Source organism: Panicum hallii, chromosome 7 (assembly GCF_002211085.1).
Source record: "Panicum hallii strain FIL2 chromosome 7, PHallii_v3.1, whole genome shotgun sequence".
In the NCBI taxonomy this organism is placed as follows: domain Eukaryota; kingdom Viridiplantae; phylum Streptophyta; class Magnoliopsida; order Poales; family Poaceae; genus Panicum; species Panicum hallii.
In genome coordinates this window covers 29,022,154-29,030,407 of record NC_038048.1, presented here as the reverse complement: position 1 = coordinate 29,030,407, position 8,254 = coordinate 29,022,154, and positions in this window count along the sequence as shown.

Below are 8,254 nucleotides of genomic sequence, written 5' to 3'. Positions count from 1 at the left end.
GGCCACACCTAACAAGGTGGGGCTGGCCGGCCTGGCCTCGAGCCTGAATTCAAACGTTCAAATGTGAATCGGAGTTATCCGGGATCCCCTTCGCATCTTCAAGAGAATGGGAAGGAGGAGCGTCATTTTAAATTGAAAGACTCCCCCTTCTTCTTCCTCACAAACCTTTAGCCTTCCTTACTTCAAAACTCTATGAGCTCACCGCCATAGCCTTGCAATCCTCACCCATAATACTAAAATTGGCACCCTTGTCCACTGTTTCCCCTTTGGCACCTTCCAAATCCAACCATAGCCGAGCGTCCTCCAATAGTGTCCGCATTATCGAGCCATGGGTGATGGCAGAGGCCTTCCCCTCACCGCCTGCAAGCCGGAGGTGCCAGCCTCAGGCCGGCCGACCTCGCCTTCACACTGTTCACCGCCATCTCATGTAGGATCCCCCTCTAGGAGCCCAAGTGTGGGGGTCAACGCGCGTGTCACACCCGATTTTGAAAAGCGAACCGAATGCATCTCATATGTGCGCCAGGATAAAGTTCCACACATATGATAGATAAAACAAGTGTATATCCGAACAATGTCATAAAAAATAGGGAAATATAGTACTTTATTACATGATCGAAAGTCTTAATCTTAAACGAATAAATAAACGTTTTACTAGCAGCGGAACTTCAACTTCACAGGCAGATGACTGGGAGACATACGCCTAGTACTCCTCAAAATCTTCAGGAAACTCTGGACAATTATCTTGTTCTGAGCAGCATTTGTTTTAATAAAGCAAGTGTGAGTACACTTATGGTTGGTACTCAGCAAGTGAAGTAAATTATATGACATGCAAGGCCAAATCAAGGATAAGCTGACATGGTTTGACTGCGATATGCATTTCTAGTTGGTCAAGTTTTATTTAGCAAGCATTAACTAGGTTTAGAGTTATACCAACCCTTAAATAAAAGATAGAAAAAACTATACAACAACATAAATAAATAAAGAACATCAACTTAAATTATCTTTGAGTTCAATTATCATGTGAGGGTCCAAGCCGCTCTTAACCGTGAGCACCTTAGCTTTTCACTCTGCAGAGGTTGTACACTTTACCCATAATTCGTGTTTCCCTTAATGCCCGGGTTTGCAAGGCCCTTAAACACTTCCGAGGTGAGTGGCAGGGATTCACTACGAGGCCTTTACAAAGATTTCCTAACTTGCAACAATCCGCTAAGGTTTCATGCCGCAGTGGTCATAACTCTCCCTAATGAGGCGGTACCTTAGCCAAGGACCATAAACAAAGCCTCCAAGAGGACCGAGCTATACCCCATCAACGCACTCCCCTCTTGCCCTTTCGGTAAGACCATTACAAGCTAAGGTTTCTAATTAATTAGCCAAGACCAGAGCCATATAGTACTGTGGTTGTACTATTTTCCTGGGTGGTTCTCCATGTTCCAATTAATTCAATGATCTTAATTATCACCATAACAATATTCAAGGGACATGAAGAAAATAGGTGGTCATTTGATTTCCAAGCCATCCAAAGTATAATATAAGCAACTAGCGTAGCTACAACATAAATGTAACAACCCAGGTTTAAACAAGGAAGTTTAAATGAAACTAGGCATATCCTTAATTTTGGATTCCAGCATATTCTAGACACATGCATGCATCTAAAATAAATGTGTGTAATTAGAAAGTTATTAGGATGAAAATATGATCAAGGACCAGTTGCCTTCAATAAAGAACTGCTGCTGCTCAGGAACATCTTCAAAGCTTTGCTCCTGCAGACCCTCGAACTGCGCACCTTCTATCGTATCACATAAGTACATACAAGCAAACAAATACAATAAATAATAAACAGTACACCAAAAAATATAGAGCAAAATAATGTTTTAAAACTATTGTATAAGTCGTAAGGGTCGTGTGAGCGCAAGAATCGATGAAATCGGAGTTAAAATGGAGAAATTTGGGCAAAAACATGACTCCAGGGGCTTATCTGTGAAAGATTTGAAACTAGAAGGGCCTTAAACGAAGAAACCAGGGGCTAGATTGTAATTAAACCCTAGATAGAGGGGTTAGACTGCAAAATAGAGGGGTCTAGGATGACGGGTTCTATTTTGGAAAACTATAGGGGCCTAAACAAAAAGAAAAGGACCTATCCGCGATTACTTTTGAACTGGAAAGGACTACGGGTTGATTTCTAGAAAACTTAAGGGCTAAACTGCAAAAGAGGCATGGGTTGACCGGTATTAGATCCATTTGACTCGGGGTAGATCGGATCTGGGCCGTTGGATCAAGATCCGACGATGGGGATTGGCTGGCGGCTCGGGCGGCGGTTGAAACGGTGGCGGGACACCGGCGGCGAGGCGGGGGCGGCGGCGGCTCACCGGGGAAAACGCGAAATCGCGTTCCCGGCCTCGGTTTGGAACGCGGTCTGGACGGGGAGGTAGAGCGCGACGAGGGGAACCGATCTAGGGGGTCTAGAGGCGGCGAAATTGGTCGGAGCGGCCGTGCGACGGCGGGCGGCGGCTCGGGGACTCCGGCGAGGTTCTGCGAGCGCGGGAGAGCGGGAGGAAGGGAGAGAGATGGCCGGGAAGCATCCTCACCACGACGCGGTGCTCCGGCGGCGGTTGTGCGACGGCGGGTGGCAGCGGAGCGGCGGCGGCCCGAGGCGCGGGTGGCAATGGCGGCGGCGGAGGGCGCGCGCTAGGGTTTCGGGGCGGGAAGCGGCGGCTGCGGCATGGGTGTCGGTGTTTTTACCGTCGGCCTACCTAGGGATACCCCAAGGTAGGTGATTATTTGGTGAGGGATCGCCTGATCTGGAACTTGAAGGTGAACGCAAGGACATAAGACACGAATTTAGACAGGTTTGGGCCGCTAGAGTAGAATAATACCCTACGTCTTGTTTTGGGGTGTTGTATATTGCGCCCTGCGCTTGGGTGTTGGACTGCCTGTTGGTGGCTCTCTTGGTTGCTCTCTAGGTTGCTCTACTTTTTGCTCTGCCTATCTAGGTATTCCTGCCTTCCTTTATATATCGCAGGGGACAGGATTCCTAGTAGGATTACAAGGTAGGAGTCCTAGTAGGATTACAAGATATGAGTCCTAATAGGATTTACAGCGGAATCCTAGTAGGAATCAGACTTTCTTTTCCTCACGTGTAGCTTCCTTGCGGTACCCAAGAGATTTATCCCTGACAAGCCCCCGAGCTCTTCATAGTCGAGTACTGCAGGCATTTCGAGTACTTCTGAAGTAGTCTTCGGCTTCTTCTGAAACTCCGTCTTGAAGGTCTTCTTTGAGTACTTCCTTGGTTGCATCGAGGCTATGAGGTGCTCATGCCCCGAATAGCTTCAAGTCTTCTTTGGTATGGGGTGCGATGGAAAATCGCACTCCATATGGAGTAGCCCCCGAGCCTTAGGTTGAATCAAAGAATCAGGCTGAGGGTCAATTTGAATCTTCTTTTCTTATCCTTCGAGTACATTCGAAAAATAAGTAATCGATGCCACGTATCCTGCAGCCCCCAAGCCTTGAATCCAAATCTCTCAAACTTTGGAAAAAAGGATCCGAGAATCGTGGCATTGGTGTTACTCTTCGCCTTCTGCACATTGAAACTCTTCGCCTCCCGCTGGTTTATTTGACTGCACGGTGACTTAGGGTTTCTTCTGCACTCTTAGTCTTCATATGAGTCGTCTTCGAGTAGCTTTGCGGCGTCCAGCCTCCGAGCTTACGAGCCAGGAGAGCCGAGGGAGTCATGTCGAGTATTGTGCAGCGCCCAGCCCCCGAGCCTAGGAACTGGCGGAACTGTGATGGCACGCCGTGCTGCCTGGAGGGTTGTTGCCGAAGCTTGATCTGAAAAAAGACAATGCATACATTATGTAGCATAATGCGAAGATACCAAGTAGTACTCAGTAATAATGTGAAGACACCAAAATTTATTCGGTGTAAAAATTTGTTGTGTCGAGCTCTTTTTTAGGCCATTTAAATCTCCCGAGCAGTCCACCCTTTATGTTCACCCGGTCCCAGTTTAGCCTTCGCCCATAGCATGTACGAGTCGCTTAGGTCTTAGGGTCTTCGCTCATATCATGTACGAGTCGCTTAGATCTCTTGCCTTCACTCATATCATGTACGAGTTGCTTAGGTCTCCTACCTTCGCTCATACAGGACGGGTTGCTTAGGCCATGACTGGGGACTCGAGGTTTCACAGATTAAGGCATTTGCTACTCGAGTAGATTAGCGACCGTTAAGAGGGGATAACGAGCAGAAAGTAGTCGTCATGCGACAAAGAGGATGCGCCGTGCGCAAAAGTAGTCGACGAAGTGTAGCTCTGGAGGGTTTCAATGCCCATCGAGAGTCGTACACGGATAAGTAGCCGATCATGGTGTAGCCCCTGAGGGTTTCATGCCCATTGAGAGGCGTACACGGATAAGCAGTCGATCATGGTGTAGCCCCCGAGGGTTTCATGCCCGTCGAGAGGCGTACCCCCAAAAGGTAGCCGATCTTGTGAAGAACAAGTCAGAAAAGGTATAAGCCACTTAGCTTGATTCGTGGATGAATGTCGACGAAGCTGTGGAGCTCGTTGATGGAGCTGCAACGGTTAGTTGATGAAGCTCGACTAGTCGGAGTCAATTCCGACTAGTTTTCAAGTCGAGATGAGTAGTTGATGTAGTCATTGCTGTGAGGCTCGCCCTCGACTAGTTTCTAGTCGAGATGAGTAGTCGAAGTAGTCGCCGGCGGGCCGCCGAGCCTTCTCGCAAGGTCGAAGTAGTCAAACTCGTCGCTGCTGCGCGCAGACATTGCGGTAAAAGCCGTACTTGAACCGGGTCATCGAGGTCGGTGGCCGCGGCGCATTAACGTTGTAGCGCGAGGTGAAGTCGAGCCGAGTAGTCGAAGTCGATGTAGCCGTTCGCCGAAGGATCCGATCTCGAACTTGATGAATCGATCCGCCGATGCATAAGCACGAAGCAGCAATCCGCTACTTTTAGTGGATTGATGTTGATGAACAGGTCCTTCAAATTCGCCCAATGATCGCGACGATCGGACACACGGTGGGCGCCATCTGTCGGTGTTTTTACCATCGGCCTACCTTGTGATACCCCAAGGTAGGTGATTATTTGGTGAGGGATCACCTGATCTGGAAGTTGAAGGTGAACGCAAGGACACAAGATACGAATTTAGACAGGTTCATGCCGCTAGAGTAGCGTAATACCCTATGTCCTGTTTTGGGGTGTTGTATATTGCGCCCTGCGCTTGGGTGTTGGGCTGCCTGTTGGTGGCTCTATTGGTTGCTCTACTTCTTGCTCTGCCTATCTATGTATCCCTGCCCTCCTTTAAATATCCAAGGGGACAGGTTTCTAGTAGGATTACAAGGTAGGAGTCCTAGTAGGATTACAAGATATGAGTCCTACTAGGATTTACAGCGGAATCCTAGTAGGAATCAGACTTCCTTTTCCTCACGTGTAGCTTCCTTGTGGTACCCAGGGGATTTATCCCTGACAGTGGGGGCTAGGGCACGTGGTGGCGGCGCCTTAAATAGGGGCGGCTGCATTCCTGGGCATGCGGGCCCAAGGCGGAGAGTGGCCGGGAGAGGCACCGCGTCCGACCCGGCCTCGAGCCTGAGCCTGGCTCGAGGTCGGGGACGACCCAGGCATGCAGGCCCCGGTCATCAGCGGGTGAAGGAGAAGAGAGGGGGGGAGAGCGGGCCGCGCGGGAGAGCTGGGCCGGGGAGGCTGGTGGGCCCCGCGCGCGCGGGGGGGAAAGAAAGGAGGGGAGGGAGAGGAAGGCCGCGGGCTGGCTTGGGCCGTGCGGGGGAAGAAAGGAGAGAGGAGGGAGAAGGCGTGGGCCGGCTGCAGGGGGAGGGAGAGAAGGGAAAGAAAGGGAGGAGGGGAGGTGGCCGGCTGGGCTGGGCCCAAAGGAGAGAAGAGAGAGAGAGAGAGAGAGAGAGAGAGAGAGAAAAGAAAAGAAAACGAATGCTTTTGAATTTGAAACTGAAATTTGAATTCAAATGAAAGACAATCAAAATATCGATGCAAAGAGCATGAAATGCACAACTCATATGGTTCCCTATATTTCTTTTTATAATTAAGGAAAATTGTTTATCAAATACCCTATGGCACCTTTAAATCTAACATTTTGTTTAATTTTTGTAGTTTGCAAAATTAGGGTGTTACAAACCTACCCCCCTTAAGAGGAATCTCGTCCTCGAGATTCGTCTGGGCTAGCAAAGAGCTGGGGAAATTCTGCCTGTAACTCATCTTCTCGTTTCCAAGTAGCCTCATCCTCTGCATGATGACTCCACTGAACCTTACACATCCGAATCCTCTTACTCTGGGTGATTCTTTCCAATGTGTCCAAGATTTTGACCGGGTACTCCGTATAAGTCAAATCTTCCTGCACACTCAACTCCTCCAGTGGCAACTGTTCCTCTGGTACCCTCAAACACTTCTTCAACTGCGATATGTGGAACACGTTGTGCACATCCGATAGTCGCTCAGGTAGCTCTAGCTGGTATGCTACCTCGCCTTTCCGCTCTAGAATTTTGAACGGACCGATGTAGCGGGGTGACAACTTCCCTTTGACCTTGAATCTGCGCAAACCTCTGATAGGTGACACTTTTAGATACACAAAGTCCCCTTCTTCAAAAGTCAACTCTCGTCGTCGAGTGTCTGCGTAACTTTTCTGCCTTGACTGAGCCACTTTCAGATTCTCACGGACAACCTGTACCTGCCTTTCAGCCTCTTTAATGATCTCAGGCCCGAACAAATGGCTTTCTCCTATCTCACTCCAATACAATGGAGTTCTGCACTTTCTGCCATACAATGCCTCAAACGGTGCCATCTTCAAACTGGCCTGATAACTGTTTTTGTAAGAGAACTCTGCATACGACAAACTTTTATCCCAGCTGCCTCCGTGTTTTAGGGCACAGGCCCTAAGCATATCTTCTAACACCTGATTTGTCCTTTCTGTCTGCCCATCAGTCTGCGGATGATAAGCGGAGCTAAAATTCAACTTCGTGTCCATTGACTCATGCAACTTCTGCCAAAATCGAGACGTGAACTGAGTACCTCTGTCTGACACTATCTTCTTAGGTACCCCATGCAAACACACAATTCGGGAGATATACAACTCTGCCAATCGTGCCCCAGTATATGTGGTCTTCACTGGAATAAAGTGAGCCACTTTGGTCAAACGATCCACTATGACCAATATGGAATCATAACCATCTCGCGTACGTGGCAACCCCACGATGAAATCCATACCGATTTCTTCCCACTTCCATTCTGGCACCTTCAATGGCTATAACAGATCGGCTGGCCTCTAATGTTCTGCCTTGACTCTCTGACACACGTCGCACAGTGCCACATGAGCTGCAACATCTCATTTCATACCATGCCACCAATATCTCTCTTTCAAGTCCTGATACATCTTAGTACTGCCAGGATGGATGGAATAAGCTGAGTCATGGGCTTCTTGCAGAATTTTCTCTCGAAGGTGATCCACATCGGGCACACATATCCTCTTTCGGAACCACACTGTTCCATGTTCATCCTCAGTGAAGTCAGGTGCCTTGCCTGCTTCTATCATCTCCTTTATCTCCTGAATTTTAGAATCCTCGAGCTGGCCGTTCCGTATCTCCTGTTCGAGTGTCGGCTCCACTTCTATAGTTATCCCTTCCGTATGTGCGACGAACCTAAGGTTGAGTCGTTCAAACTCCTCACACAATTCCCGAGGCATCTGGCTAGTCATTGTAGCATTCACACAACTTTTGCGGCTCAAGGCATCTGCAACTACATCTGCCTTCCTTGGATGATAGTGTATCTCCAGATCATAGTCCTTTATGAGCTCCAACCATCTGCGCTGTCTTAGGTTGAGGTCATTCTGAGTGAAGATGTACTTCAAGCTCTTATGATCAGTCTATATCTGACATCTGTGACCCAACAAGTAGTGCCTCCATATCTTCAGAGCATGTACCACTGCTGCTAACTCCAGATCATGTGTAGGATAATTCTGCTCATGTTTTCTCAACTAACAAGACGCATACGCAATCACATGTCCCTCTTGCATCAATACACAACCCAAACCTTGTTTAGAAGCATCACGGTAGATGTCGAAGCTTTTGCAAATATCGGGCATAACCAACACTGGGGCGGTAGTCAACCGTTTACTCAACTCATCAAAGCTATCCTGACATGCCTCAGACCATACAAACTTCTTGTCTTTCTCTAGTAGTGAAGTAAGGGGTTTCACTATCTTAGAGAAGCCTTCTATAAACCTCCGATAA